The sequence below is a fragment of the Schistocerca nitens genome, chromosome 5, assembly GCF_023898315.1.
Source record: "Schistocerca nitens isolate TAMUIC-IGC-003100 chromosome 5, iqSchNite1.1, whole genome shotgun sequence".
Lineage (NCBI taxonomy): Eukaryota > Metazoa > Arthropoda > Insecta > Orthoptera > Acrididae > Schistocerca > Schistocerca nitens.
In genome coordinates, this window is record NC_064618.1 from 881,592,576 (window position 1) to 881,606,710 (window position 14,135).

Below are 14,135 nucleotides of genomic sequence, written 5' to 3' on the forward strand. Positions count from 1 at the left end.
AAATCCTGTTTGTCCAAGAGTCTCCACAACGAGTTCATCGTCTTAACACTTGCGGGGTTTCGCACAATTTGTCACAATCCTTTCTAGCGAGACAGTTCATTTTGCGAATTCAGCCTCGCGGTGGCGCTACGTTGTATTCTTCCGTGTCATGAGGTAACCGGTTTCTTTGAATAGCATGTCAGCTCTTTTATTACCCCCATTAGTAGCATATCTATGTTTTTACGTAAGAAATTGCCATATGAGGTCGCTTCCTAGCCAACCGAAACAGACTGCTCTCTGTCGACTAGGCTAATCAAAGGATATTAATGCGCAGCTCACACAAGTAGTAAAACATTGCAATACGAGCTACAAGAGGAAGCGACGTACTCAATGTAATGAACCAAACAGTACGCAGACGACTGAAAAGGAAGAAACTTGAACGGGTTACTCGTGAAGGACGTGTTTGTGTTTTGTACGTTTACGAAGTTAAATAAGTATATTTTCTGCACGAAAAATTTCGTTACGATTCACGTGTCATGGGCCTTTGGTGTACAGTAGAACGAAGTTACAAAGAGACTGATTCTTTTTCTTTTCGGGGGGAGGGGGGAGGGGAAAGAAAGATATGGCAAAAGGTTGCGAAATCCATCGCAAGACCATTGAAAGACAAGGAATTTTTACACAATCTGAATGGAAAGTCCAGTTTGCCGAGCTAGTGACCACTCGTCCTAGGGGCCGTGCTGTACTGGCATTCGCGCATGCACCAGCCAGTGAAAGCGCACTACAGAGTGAGGGAAATTTTCTCCCAAAAAACTTTTTCCCTCGTGGAGGGGCAGGCCTGCGAGCTTAGCTTTTGTTTTCATATCCACAGCGTGGGCTTAGTCGGACGGCAAAACATGGCGTGCGTCGCAACCCTCTGCGCCAGCGGTTAATTAAGAAGCAAACGCCGCCATACGACGCGGCTAATTAGCTCCCTAAACCTTCATTACACGCCTAATTTCATCACATTAAGGACGCGGATAAACAGTAACACAATTAAATTATGCAAACGTGGCGCTTGTTTGAAAGTTAGTTCCGGTCTGTAACGCTCCTGACGCGGGCGCTGACACAATCCACGAACGGCCTTCTGCGGCCCTTCCAGATGAATGTGCTACGTACTGTGGCCTGCGCCCCCCACCTGTCTGCTCCGTGCGTCAAAAAATGTTCAAATGTGTGTGAAATCTTATGGGACTCAACTGCCAGGGTCATCAGTCCCTAAGCTTACACACTACTTAACCTAAATTATCCTCTAAGGACAAACACACACACCCATGCCCGAGGGAGGACTCGAACTTCCGCCAGGACCAGCCGCACAGTCCATCATGACTGCAGCGCCCTAGACCGCTCGGCTAATCCCGCGCGGCTCCGTGCGTCACACTAGTGGCTTCACCTCCTACATGCGCCTGTTAAGTGACTGCGTGGTCCACGGAAGAATGTTAGCCAAGTACTAAAATGTGGAATGTGACAAAGAAATACAGAGATATACAATGTATTTTGGAAAACCGGCGGTAGGGCTTTTGACATCCAAGCAAGAATTTTACAGCTATCACCATACTTACAAGGTTTAACACGTCAAAAACATGACGTAAATAGAAGTGAAATTTGCAGCTGCGATATAAAATATGAGCGTGGCTCGCGTGTGTACCTAATAGAATTTTTCTAATTGGATAAGGAGGCTATCTTTCCCGAAGAAGTAATACCGATAAGTAGGGGAAAAGTGTACAACCGATCTTTCTGATAGAAAAGACTACTAAAAATTTAAAAAAATTAAACCGAACAGGGCTACAATTCGTAAAAATTGAAGTTATTTTGTGCATTCGCTCACGAACAACACTGGACAGAAAAGGGGTACCACTGATCATGAAACCAAAAGTTACGCTAATGAACGAAAAGGAAATAATTACGGTCGCCAGCCCACTAGGGCGATTTACATCCAAAATCCTGTACAAGTTGATCGGAAAGAAAAACATTTATTATTAAACACTGACGTGGCAACTAAAGGTTGTCACGTTTTTTTACACTAATTGTGAGTATCTAATGATAAAGAAAACTGAGAAGTCATTTTTACGTTAAGTTTATCATTAAATTTTGGAAAAGGCGATCGAGTAATTATTTGGAAATATCCACTTTAACTGTTAGTATTGAACTTCGTTACGGGAACAATGGCTTTCAGAGACCTCAACAGCCGGCCGCAGTGGCCGAGCGGTTCTAGGCGCTACAGTCTGCAACCGCGAGACCGCTACGGTCGCAGGTTCGAATCCTGCCTCTGGCATGGGTGTGTGTGATGTCAGGTTAGTTAGGTTTAAGTAGTTCTAAGTTCTACGGGACTGATGACCCCAGAAGTTACGTCCCATAGTGCTCAGAGCCATTTAACCAGACCTCATCATAACGTCATCAAAGAAATTTACAGAAAGGCTGCGAGGTGCCGGGGCTAGCAGTGTATTTAACACTAAATTCTTCTAGAATCTACATATGTAAATGATGCTCTAAGCCCCCCCCTATTCTATCTCCGACTTTTTCTGTTGCACATGGATTAAAAAATATACGCGAACTGACTGTAATCAACCCTGCAAGTGGAGTAGAAAAGAGTTTGGCACGTGCAATAATTTAATTTGATAAATAAGTTAAATAAAGGAAGGTTTCATTAACGTAGTGAGAAATGATGGGTTGCTCTACCGATTAACAGAATGAAAGTTCTGTCCAAAATAAAAATATGATTTATTAAGACTAAACACAAAATAATAAACAAAAACACATGAAACATTTATAATACATCAAATTGGCTCAAATTGGATACTCAAACAAACGCTGTGAAGGTGATGTTGTCCCTAAACTGGATTGTGAGGTTTAAGACGAAGTGGTATGTGGAGCCAATTCCTTGCCACTCAAATCTTAAGAGAGACACACACCTAACCCAACATTAATTGCTGCTACTCAAGACAGAACAAAGTTAGAAAAAGACGAACAGGCGCGCTCTGCTGAGCTCTGATTATCACCTAGGAAAATCCCTATCTGCCGGTGCTGCGGACATACATTACCAAACTGTCTTCTTAACTACCAGAACACGATCTGGCGTACCGGAGGCGATGGCTGGTTGCTTCGACGTCCTCGACCGAAAGGCGAGAGCCGACTACCCTAGAGCACCCGTACATGCCGAACACCGAACATTCCCGCCCCCACGACAGTGGCCGTGGTTAAACGTTCCAATCAGCAACTCGAAAACCGGCGGAAAATTCCACTCCATTGCCGGAGCACTACCATTCCACCAATGGAGATTCTTGGCGCCAATTTCTGCGCTGATTTTGCTACGCCACGGAGCTATGCCCTGAGCAAGCCAATCACAGTTACTATTTTGCAGAAAACGCGGGAATTTGCGCGCCAAGGCTGCTTGGGAACACAAGTCATTCCCACGCCTCGCTGGTAGCCCGCCAGAAAGTGTTTTCGCTAAGTTTCTGCGAAGTAGCGGAACCTCTAGCCCAGCCGCTACTTCAGGCCTCTGCGGGCGTGTCTCTTGACAATGTCGGCGTTTGGAAAGCATTCACTCGACTCCCTCACACCTTTCCACTTAACCCTCTCGATATCAGCAGTGCCCACCTGTCACCGGACCACCTGCGTGACGAGAGACGCTGCGTGGGAAGTCTGCGTGTGAAGGAATAGCAATTTTTCACCGCATGCAATTAGAGAGGAGAATCGTAAGATAGATATATGAGAGGGGGCTCATGCCACCTCTCATTGCCCCTACGCCATTTTAGATTGTAATTGGCGAGCGGTTGGCTCACTTAGGAGCAAGGTAGTGAGTCAATCGCCCAAGAACAATCTTGCAAACTGACTCCACATGCGGCACTCTATAAAGAAAATCACTGCAACTGAAAAATGCAGCTCATAGAGGGAGGATTATTTATGATGTAGCCAACTTCACCTTCTTAATATGGAACTCTAACACTCACATCACACATCCATACCCAGGGAGCCCCTTCCAAACACCGATTCACACAGACTTTCACGCTCTAAATATGGCCCGGGCATGTGAGCCAAATATGGAGCAGTTTATTCTTTACAATCATAGTTGGAGTGCTCCGCAATTAAATGCCCAAGATGTTACAACAATTTGTATCATTAAACTAACCTGAACTCACTCACACATGATACTATTTAAGTTAACAATCTCTTTGGGCGCTTTCAGAATCTAATTACAACCTCTGATTCATTCTGTCTCCCTGCAGCAAGAATAACCTGTACAAAATGTTCCCTGAACTGATGGTCCATTCGCAATGACAGTGGTGGTATCTGCTTCAGTTTATGGGGACTTCAGGCACACTGTTTGCATACACACAACAATAAATACAAAAAAAACAACATGGTGTGGAGAACAATACAGTAATTTGTAATTTGTGCGCCCTACTCTATCACTTACATAAGAATTACAGTGTAAAACACAAACACATATAAGGTATAACATACATTACAAAAACAACACTAGAGAAAGAAATTTAGGAAAGAAAAGAAAGAAAAAAACAAGGTTCATGGGGCATCAAGTTGTGCGTGCACATTGCACAGTGTTCACGACTGGGCTGAGAATGAGGCACTAAATCACATTGTTAGAAATATTCGAAGCGCTTCACAAATTCCACAGTACTGACATCACATAGGGCTAAACGCCGGGTGTTGTTGCTACGTTGTTGCAACAGCAATAGGATGTGCTGGAGCATCTGCAGTACTCTGTTGAGATTGCAGCAAGACCCACGGATATGATCACGGCAGTACGGTAGGAAGACACAGTGATAGGCTCTCCTCACGTCGATTAATTGTCTCTGAGGTCTACTTGTTGGGATACATCACTAGTCTAGGTCTCTTCTCTCGCTGGACAGTACTTTACGTTTCCCAATATTGCAGTTCGACGAGGAATGATGGCACGTGGAGTGACTCCACAAGTGTGTGAGGTCATCCATACAGAATCGAACTAGTAGCGACGAGTGCTATAGCTGCTCTCTAATAGAGAGGAGAAGTTAGAAATGACACAATTCATTTGTTAGAGTTTGTGGCACGATACTGCTTTGTGTATGCAGATCGGCCAATGCTAGTGAGTTGTATAAACCCAAACAGGTGAGTATATAGCGTCCCTTTCTGTCCTGAGGCACATGAGACGCCGGTTATGACACCATATGTTATCTTCTTCGTGTACTCACGACAACGTGGTCTGCCGCATGGAATCCCTCCAAACGGCTGCCGCGTCCGGAGAGCTAGCTGGCTGTCGCGTGTGGGTCAACGACCAGCCTCACTTTCGCTTGTGGCCCGGCGAGGGCTGTCTGCTGCCTAATCCCTCAGGTATACGGCCCGGTGACTGTCAGATTGTAGGACCGGATGCTCTCGCGCCCTTCACGTGTGGTGGCGCGCTGACGCTCTCCTTGCAGGTAGCCGATGACCTCTTGTTTTTTGTTCCGCCTGGCATCTGCATTGCCACGATTCCCGTCATCTGCACAGTTCTGACAAAAATCTAATGCCTAACTTTTTCCCATGACCATCTATGTTATAATAAATTTACATAACGATACATTGATGGTCTGTCATTTCAGACACTCTTATTTTAATTTTATAGTTATCAATCTACGGCTATCACTATAACCAAATCTTGGTGTATCTAAGCTAGACATGGAAATAATCTATCTTGATATTTGTGTAGAGACGGATCTCACTACTGTACATGGTGTGTGACGCTATACTGGATGAACAATTAAATGTGCGGGCCCGCACTAATATTACTATTAATTATATAGATCGACAGTAGACATGCTCAAGAATTAACTGCCATTTGCCAACGATCTACATTCTATGTCTTTTAATTAAATTATGTTGTTATGCAGGTCTAAGTTTTACTGTGCTATAAAGAACATGCAACTATTCTACTTTCGCTCGCCCGTCGTCCCTCCATCTCGGGTCTGTGGTTTGGTGACCTGAAAAATAGCATTCCAACAGGCGCGCGCCATGCACTTGTGGTAGAAAACCGCCACAATATTAAGGATCTAGTTATTGTAAAATCCTAAAGTTTAATTTATCCTAGTATATGGTACTCTCTCTATTTTTTTTACAACACTCTTACATAATTGATAATTGCTGTTACGCTGAGATGTCTCGCTGCTCGCCGCTATTGACGACAGTGATGTGCGCGCCGTACGACATGGCCTCCGAGTTCTCACTACGCCTCACTGAAACTCCACAGACTGGGTTAGCCATGGCTATACAAGACAATAAATTTATAGTTGCAACTTCTTTTTCTATGTTATGCAGTATTCGCGATCAAAGCACACCTTTCCAGAGGCAATGTAATATGACCAAGCCAGGACTGTTTCCTGTTGAGGATTCCGTCGCCCTACACGCGCCAGCTACAGAGTATGTCACGAATCTCCAAGTATAATACCTTGGTTATTCATCTGTGACACTCACGAGCAGCACGCTAAATCCCCAACCAGCACATTGGCATGGTAGGCTTTATGCCCGCCTTTCTACCGTCTAGGGCACCATTGGAGTCAAACGCTCACAGGTTCACCCCGCCTTGCAAGACAACGATGCTGGCGCATCACTGTAAAAACTATACTGCCCATATTCATCCTTGAAATCACGCAATATACCACAATCTTGCAGTGCACTGACGCGTGCCTGCAAGCATTGGTATGAACGTCTCACGAACTGGTTGTGGCCGCTATGGAGCGTATCACGACTTCTCAGAACGCTTCTAAGAGCACGTTCTTGTATGCGCCCGTTTGTGCGACATCTCGTCACTCATCACTATCCCTTAACATGGACACCAGATAGGAAAGGACAAAAACATTGCTCATGGAAAGGTAGTGTCTCCTACTCCACCGACATTGGAAGTCGCGAACAGAAACAAAAAAAGGATAGCAGCAGTAAATTCTTATGCGAGACAACGCAGAGTGTTAATACTTTAGCAATCTTAACCTATTAATGCAACGATTATCGTTCCCCGAAGAAAGGTTCATGAATTTGCTCATTCTAATATGTACACCACTTACTCTACTACTATAGCAAGGTTCATGTATTTGCCCATTCTTCTATGTACACCACTTACACTACTACTATTCCACGAACTCCTTTATGTGAGAGATGTGGTGAAGTCCTATGGACTTCTTTCCTTTCAGCGTCTCCAATTCATAAGCATTGTGGTGAGCTGCTCTCCTTATACGGTACGGGCCGTTGCAAACAGAATAGAATTTTTGGCATTTCATTTTTTGTTTGTTCGAAAGTCGGAAAGACTTCACGAGCACCTTTTGTCCAATTTGGAAGTGTCGTAGACGAGCTCCCCTGTCGGCACGTCTCTTCCTGACCTCTGCTGCAGCCCGTATCCTCTTGAGAGCCAAATCCACTATGGCTTGGTGCTGCGTTCGCGCCCTTGGTGGGAAGTTTACGACCTCGGTTATCAAGTTCTTAGGAATCCGGTTTTTCAGTACTGTAATGGGTGCCAATTTTGTTATCCCATGGGGTGCCTCATTGATCACCTCCTGGAAGTCTTTAAGGAAAACGTCCCATGTCGTGTGCTGTTTGTTACAGTACAACCGGCAAAAGTTTCCGAGTTCCTTAATAACCCGTTCTGCAGCATTCGAGCTCGGATGGTGTGAAGATATAAAAATGGGATCAATTTTACATCCACGCAACGTCTCCTTCCATGTTTTTGACTTAAACTGTGGCCCGTTATCAGAAATAATTTTACTAACATGACCTACCTGTGTTAGGAAATCCCGGATTAGGGCTCGTGATACAGTTCGTCCTGTCGCCCTCTTCAGTGGCGTAAAGGTAACGTATTTGGACGTTAGTTCAACAAACACTAATACGTAAGTATATCCTCTTCTTGTTCTTGGCAAAGGTCCCATCAAATCTGTTGCTGCTAATTGTCTTTATTTGGTCGGTACGATTGGGTATAATGGTGCCTGCATGCTCACAGTGGTGTGCTTAGCCTTTTGGCAGTCTTTACACACCGACAGTACCCTCCGAATTCGACGCTCCATGTTTCGAAAGTAACACATGGTCCTTAGCTTGAGATTGCACTTGCGTGGTCCGAAGTGTCCATAGCTGAGGTGAGTATGCCATATAACCTTGTTTATTAGGTGTTCAGGGATGCATACCCCCCATTCAGTGTCATTGGCATAATTTCGGTGGAAAATTATGCCTTTCCGCAAGAGGTAGAACTGCCTGATGGTGGCGTGTCTTCTGTCTATCCATTTCTGTTTCAATAACACTAGGGCAGGGTCCTTGTCTTGCTCCTTCTTGATGTCCTGCATACTACAGGTAATAAAATTTTCAAAGGCTACTTTCTGCATATAGAAAAGGCAGTAGTGATTTTCCTCCAGATCTTCTTCCATGTTGTGCTCAAATCCGATCGGTGACCGTGATAAGGCGTCTGCAATAATGTTCTGACTGCCGGGGATATATTCTATCGAAAAGTTGTACTGCTGCAGATATGATTCCCACCTAATGAGCCGCCTGTGATTAAGCTTTGCAGTCATCAAGAACTCGAGTGCCTTGTGGTCTGTGTAGACCCTCGTCTTGCGACCAAACAGAAGGTATCTGAATTTTTCAAACGCCCATACAATAGCCAGCGCCTCTAACTCGGTTACTGAGTAATTCCTCTCACTCTTGGCTAGTACTCTGCTACCAAACGCAATTGTCTTCCACACCCTGTTTCCTTCATGGAACACCATGACACCCAGACCTGAGTATGAACTGTCCGTTACTATGCAAAGCTCTTCTGCTAAATTAGGGTGTGATAGGATGGGTGCTTGTAATAATACGAATTTTAATGCTTTCCATTCGGATTCGGCCGCCTCATCCCATTCCCAAGGAATCTTCTTTCCTGTAAGTTGATGCAACCTAGGACTGCTCTGAGTTTTGACATGTATAAAGCGGTTGTAAAAATTTATGATCCCCAAGAACCCCCTTAACTGCTTCTTTGTCGTAGGAATGGGAAACTTTTCAATCGCTTCGATCTTTTCGGGATTTGGCGCAATGCCCTCACCCGTGATGATATGTCCCAGAAATTTGACAGAGGACGTCCCAAAATTCGATTTTTCGATATTGATAGTCACTCCGTATTCCTTGAATGTCGCAAGGAGTTCACCGAGGACCGCATTGTGCTCTCCCCAAGATTTCTCCGCGATCAGCAAATCGTCCACATAGCTGGTGACATGACATTTCAAATTATCGCTTAGTATGCCGTCCAGCCCCCGAATGAATGCGGCAGATGAAACGTTCAAACCAAATGGTAGACGACGAAACCGGTAACATCTTCCAAATGCTAAAAAGGCTGTGTACTGTCTGCAATTTGGATGGAGCTCGATCTGCCAGAAACTCGATTTTAGATCAACTGATGAGAAGATTGATATTCCATGGAAGTTTTGTAAGAGTTGCTCTAATCGTTCCGGTCTGTCTGTTTCGGGTTCTATTATGGTATTAATTTGTCGCGAGTCCAAGACTAAACGAATACTACCATCTGCCTTCTCGACTACTCTTAACGGGTTATTATAGGCTGAAGCCGTAGGTTCTATTATTCCTTCACTCAGCATTCGCGTAATTTCAGCTGCTACTTTCTGTCGATATGCCAAGGGGATTGGATAGGGTGGCACACGAAACTGGTTGTGCGGACGTACACGAAATTCATATTGGAAGTTCTTTATTGATCCTGTCTTGGGAAGGAAGACCTCCGCATGTTCTACTAGTAATTTATGAAGTTCTTTGCGGTGGTCGCACCTTATATTCTTTATTGCTTCCACTTTTTCTCCTATTTTCTCCTTTATTTCTCCCATTATTCCGACTTCATACTCATCCGTGTCGTCTCCCCTACCCGCAACGTCGACCTGTTCTTCAAAATGGTTCAAATGGTTTTGAGCACTATGGGACTTAACATCTGTGGTCATCAGTCCCCTAGAACTTAGAACTACTTAAACCTAACTAACCTAAGAACATCACACACACCCATGCCCGAGGCAGGATTCGAACCTGCGACCGTAGCAGTCGCGCGGTTCCGGACTGCGCGCCTAGAACTGCTAGACCACAACGGCCGGCTAACTGTTCTTCCTTTCTGTCTTTCAGACACGCATAGTTTATCCGTACACAGTTAGACGGTAGTTGAGCTGGGATCAGCTGGTCGTCGAACTTAATGTGGACGGGATTCCCTTTCCTCAAAACCACTTCACCTCGTCCTAGATCAACTATAGCTTCATGTTCATTTAGGAAGTCCGTTCCTATTATCATGTCGATCGCCAGATTTGGCACGATCCAGAAGTTAGACTCTACTTTGTGTCCTTGGCAGGAGAATTCCAGTCTTGTTTGTTGGGTGACCTCCGTACATTTACCCGCTAATGCCCCTTTTATTTTGGTTTTCTTAACCGATAGGACAGGCCAGTCCATCTCCTGAGAGCACCTCTTGTATGCTGCCTCAGATATTGCTGTTATGTAGCTTCCACTATCTATTATCGCATTCATACTCTTTTCAGCTATTGCTACTGTGATAAGAGGCTGCCGATCTTGTCGAGGAGTTGCTTTATGTTCCTCGAGCAGGATTTCTGATAAATCTTCGTAATGTATCATCTGTAGTTGACCGGGTCCGAGATTACGTGCGAAATTCCGGCGGCCTGTGTTCGCACTAGTCTGGCGTCTTTCCCTTGTTAAGCTCCCCCTCCTCTGACGTGCATTAGGATTTGCGGGTCTAGTTTCAATCTCCTGGTTCCACTGTTGTCCTTGGTTTCGCTCTCTCCATTTACGGTCGCTTTGCCGTTCGTTATTCCTCCTATCCCAGATTCCTTGTCTAGATTGACCCTGCTCCCTGACGTTCTGGTTTCCGTGTCTTTGGTTTCCATAACCTTGAATAGCGTAACCTTGACTTCCGTAACCCTGGTTTCCTAACTGACCACTACGATTATGCGATCTGTTGTCGTCTTCCCTTCCTGGCCCGTGGTATTTGTTACTTTGCCCCTTCTTCCTGTCCTTTGCGTCTTGTTTATCAAAGACTACTTCGAGTTCGCGCAATAGACTCTTGAATGCTTCTATGTCAGATCCACACTTCCCGACAAGTGTCTGTTGGTATCTAGCTGGCAATTTGGAAAAGCAAAATTTAATGATTTCTCCGTTGCTATATGGACTATCTAAAAATTGATTCTTCTTGAGTAAATCATCAAGAAATTTGGTTGCGCTCCTATGCCCGGACACTTCCAGTTCAGGACAAAATATTATTTCCTCTTTAATCCTGTCTTGCGTTTCCTTTGACCAGTAGGTCCGCAGGAATGCACCAACAAATTCCTGATAAGTCCGACACGTCACTGCCACACCCCGCATCTTTTCCGCGGATTGGCCTTCGATGTGTCCACACATGAATTCTAATTTTGCCTGGGTTGGCCATGATGCCGGTAATGAATTTGTAAACTGCATCACCCAGCTCTTCGGATGCATCGACCCTCCATTGTCTTTGAACTTCTGGAATTTTAGTATCGACAGGAAGTGATTGTGATCAAAATCCTGTCCGATCCTCGCACTGGTGTTGTCACTCGTTTCCTATACTTGCACGTCTGCTGAGTGTCCTGTTCTATCTTGCTGATAACTGTGATGTGCTACCTCTGTATCACAGTGGAAGTGGCACTCAGAATTCACTCTCCTAAGTGGGCTATAATTATTGGAGCTATTACTCGCTGTTTCTGCGTGTGCATTGTTAGTTCCGCACTCGGTCATTGGGCTAGAGCACGGCGGGCTTTTCCTCGGAGACACAATTCTGTGTATTCCATCATTGGTATCCGAACGCGCAGTGCTCGTGTGCCCGTTTTGCTCTAGTTTTGCTATCCGACTCTCTACTTCTTCCATTCGTTTCGTGGTGTTTGAGTTTTTAAGAATGCTAGGGATTTTGAGTGGGATTGTGTTGTACGTCGCAAGCGCCCTGCGAGTTTAGAAGTTGCTTCCGCGACTTTCATTGCCCCTGTTGCTGCCGTTTTGGCCAGGTCTGGTACTTATTGTGCAGCCATTGACATTTGTTTTACTTCTCCACATTATTTCCTTATTGTTAGTAATTCCCCACGAATTTCCCCTACATGCGAAATTATTGCCTCAGTGTCCTTCTTACGCTGTTCATCAGCTTCTTCCTTCTCCTGCTTACGTTGTTTCTCCTCTTCTTCCTTCTCCCTCTTACGCTGTTCTTCAGCTTCTTCCTTCTCCTTCTTACGTTGGTTCTCCTCTTCTTCCTTCTCCTTCTTACGTTGTTTCTCCTCTTCTCCCTTCTCCCTCTTACGCTGTTCGTCAGCTTCTTCCTTCTCCTTCTTACGTTGTTTCTCCTCTTCTTTCTTCTCCCTCTTACGCTGTTCGTCAGCTTCTTCTTTCATTGATCGTAGGAAGCTCAGTATTGGGTTTACGTCATCTTTTTGATCCTCTTCAAACGTGGGAGATGTAACTCTGGACACCTGGGCGCTAGAGCTCTGACGTGGCCGAGCTGGCCCCTGTCTGCTCTCGTTCGTTTGATTATAAATTTCTGCTACCGTCTCGACCTGTGTGCCTGTCTCTGTTTCATCCTCTACTTCACTATCATAATCACGGCCGCAACGCTGCTCTAAGATCGCGTCCAAATCACCTTCCTCATCGATGACCCTGGCGTCCTGCCCTGCTAAAAATGTGCCCATCTCATCTCCGAACCTATTCCCGTCAGTAAACTGCCCCTTATCCATTATGCTATCCTCTTTTGTTTTAGCTTCGCTAGATAATAGTCGTGCCTTACTTCTCGTTATCATTCATGAAAAACAAATTTATCTAACATGCACAATAAAATTAACCTACTCCATATATTTTTACATATAGACATAAAATTTCAACAACGCCTCTCCAACGCTGTGATTGTACGCACGATTTGTTGTGGTACAGAAACCGCACACAAACCCGACAAAGTGTGATGTGATACGGACACACCATCAAAGGAACACAAAAACAATGAACAAAAGAATATATACACTGAAAACAAAAACTGTAATCATGCGCCGCTACTTAAAACTAAACGCGGAACTACCAGAAAAAAAACTTGGGTATTAATCAGTAAAAAATTAAGCAAAAAAATTCTGAGTGTCCCTACTACTAATAATACTTGCTTATCAGCGATTCACAGGAAAGATCCTGGCCGAGTCGCCATTTTATGCGAGGTGCCGGGGCTAGCAGTGTATTTAACACTAAATTCTTCTAGAATCTACATATGTAAATGATGCTCTAAGCCCCCCCTATTCTAACTCCGACTTTTTCTGTTGCACATGGATTAAAAAATATACGCGAACTGACTGTAATCAACCCTGCAAGTGGAGTAGAAAAGAGTTTGGCACCTGCAATAATTTAATTTGATAAATAAGTTAAATAAAGGAAGGTTTCATTAACGTAGTGAGAAATGATGGGTTGCTCTACCGATTAACAGAATGAAAGTTCTGTCCAAAATAAAAATATGATTTATTAAGACTAAACACAAAATAATAAACAAAAACACATGAAACATTTATAATACATCAAATTGGCTCAAATTGGATACTCAAACAAACGCTGTGAAGGTGAAGTTGTCCCTAAACTGGATTGTGAGGTTTAAGACGAAGTGGTATGTGGAGCCAATTCCTTGCCACTCAAATCTTAAGAGAGACACACAGCTAACCCAACATTAATTGCTGCTACTCAAGACAGAACAAAGTTAGAAAAAGACGAACAGGCGCGCTCTGCTGAGCTCTGATTATCACCTAGGAAAATCCCTATCTGCCGGTGCTGTGGACGTACATTACCAAACTGTCTTCTTAACTGCCAGAACACGATCTGGCGTACCGGAGGCGATGGCTGGTTGCTTCGACGTCCTCGACCGAAAGGCGAGAGCCGACTACCCCTGAGCACCCGTACAGGCCGAACACCGAACATTCCCGCCCCCACGACAGTGGCCGTGGTTAAACGTTCCAATCAGCAACTCTAAAACCGGCGGAAAATTCCACTCCATTGCCGGAGCACTACCATTCCACCAATGGAGATTCTTGGCGCCAATTTCTGCGCTGATTTTGCTACGCCACGGAGCTATGCCCTGAGCAAGCCAATCACAGTTACTATTTTGCAGAAAACGCGGG